A 2655-nucleotide genomic window follows, 5' to 3' on the forward strand; every position below is an offset into this window, starting at 1 on the left:
GAGGACGGAATCAAAAAGGGATGATGTAATTTTCGAAAATGTCGCTGAGTTACCTTTTGTAATGCACAGAATATTCAATACTAATTTTCACTTGACATCAATTCAGCGAATTCGAAAATGACCAATTTTCCTAACGTTTCTTCGCATAAACATTTTAAACTGAAAATATACACTGGAGGAATATGCCATATAATAATCACAGGGTTTCCACGAAATGATTAACGGTTCACAGAATCCCCATTGATATGTAGAGCTTTCAAACGGAAAGTAAGTTCCATTTCATAACTTATTTATTTCTGTTAACCTTGCTCTAGTTTCTAGATATAAATTAAAACAGTCAATCACTTGCAAAGGTTATCAGAATAGAACATGATATAAGTTTTCCAGAGGTAATTCCAGTCAATCTATCAAAATGAAACTTTATAAATGTCAAGTTTTCCCAATTTAAATCACCGTCTCACCCCTTGCCTTTCAAGAATATATATATATATATATATATATATATATATATATACATATATATATATATATATATATATATATTATATATATATATATATATATATGAATATGATAAGTATTATGCATAAGTATTAAATCAATGTGATGATCGCCTATCAAGAATATTATCAAACAAGCCTGGTAGGTAATTCCACGCCAATTTCCAAGCACCCTATGGGGCACTTGCCCTGTGCCCGAAATGGCCAAAATAACCAGGTCTCGTCTCTCTTGTTCTTGTTTCTTAGATCTAAAGCTTTGTGTTTACTTTGTGTTTCCTGAGATAATACAACAAACAAGACGGTATTTCCTATCCATTACGTTGAACAAATTCATGTATGGGACTAATAGATTCGCCTTCCTTATACGACCGTAATCAGTTAAAAAGTAGAAAAAAATTACTCAACCTCCCATTCCAAAGATCACTCAGAATTCCATCCCTCCCGGTCTACTTGAGGCACAATTTACATCTTAAAAAAATTGTCATATCAGGGAGAGCAGGCTCAGGACTAACCATAATTTGTTTGTTTGTATGGTGTTTTTACGTTGCATGGAACCAGTGATTGTTCAGCAACGGGACCAACGGCTTTACGTAACTTCCGAACCACGTCGAGAGTGAACTCCTACCACCAGAAATACACATCTCTCACACCTCACTGGAATGCCCGAGGATCGAACTCGCGGCCACCGAGTCTAACCTAACCACAGGTCCCTATTGAAGGACTCAGAGTACTGGTTTTAACAGTACGATCACAGATAACCAGACCCATTTCTTGCACAGGCACATTCGATCATTTCTCCTGTGACTTTACATCAATGAATCTAAAGTGAAAAACAGCTGTATTATAATTGTATTGAAAGAACCGTCGAGTTCTTGGTGGAGGACTAAGCTTCTGATTTTTAAAAAAAATGAGCTCTTTGTATTCAACTGAAATACTTCAACAATTTATATACATATAATGTCAAAATTTGCGCGAAAAGGAAGCGTGAGAATCTTTAAATTCTCTCTCTCTCTCTCTCTCTCTCTCTCTCTCTCTCTCTCTCTCTCATACACATACACACACTCGCACTCTTTTCAGCTGGCAAAAAGAGGTTTTATTTAAGTCTAAAATACCTATATAGCGATAAAACCGCTAGAAGTGTACACATCAGCAAAACGACATGGAAATACTTTTCCCTTATCAATTTTCAGGGAAAGGATTTTTCTGGGGGATATTTTTCGAAATTGTTGGTAAAACTGTGTGCGAAGCCGAAAATTCTCATTCAACCGTCGGAGACTCTAGGAAGTACAGCAAGTTATTTCGCAGGAAGTGGCGCGATCACTTCTAATATGAACAAAACCACAATTTAAAAATGTTCTTAAAAACAGTTTGAAGCCTGGAAACACTTCGAAAACTTCGGCTTTTTTTTTTTTTGCGGGGGGTGGGGGGGTGATGGTTTGAAATGAAAAAAAATCACGGACCCACAAGTCAATAGCTAATAAGAATATTGGTTTACCAGGAACAGAACTACTGAACTGAAGAGCAGAAAGAACACATTCCAAGTACAATTATAACAATACTATTAGCATAACAAAATCTATGATTATAGATTATATATATATATATATATATATATATATATATATATATATAATATATATATATATATATATATATATATATATATATATATATATATATATAATATATACATACACATACATGTGAGTCATTACGGGTACGGACCTTTTATTAAAAAAAATTATTCATTTAACCATGTTTATTCTTTGAATTACCACGAGTAAATTTCCACTTAAACCTTGCAGAGAATACACGTGTATTGTGAAGACTCTGTCCTTTTCTAGTTGAAATCTGAGAAACGTTATTGTAAATTTATCTTTCCAGTGTGACTTGCCAGCGGCAAACGTCTGACCAGACGCCGAAGACTGAAAATTCAAATGAATTTTCGGAATTCTGTCATGACTTGGAAAGATTGTGGTAGTTCTCTGTATTTTGATTTCAACTCTTTTCATGAGTGATGTTCTGTGTAGGCAGGTGAAGACGTCATTGCCTGGAATATGAGATAAATTCTTGGAACGACGGAACAAAGGTAACATTAATACCTCCTGAGTCTTATTTTTTTTTTTTTTTTGACGTTTAGGAAGGGACTTCATTA

Source organism: Macrobrachium nipponense, chromosome 41, assembly GCF_015104395.2.
Source record: "Macrobrachium nipponense isolate FS-2020 chromosome 41, ASM1510439v2, whole genome shotgun sequence".
NCBI lineage: Eukaryota > Metazoa > Arthropoda > Malacostraca > Decapoda > Palaemonidae > Macrobrachium > Macrobrachium nipponense.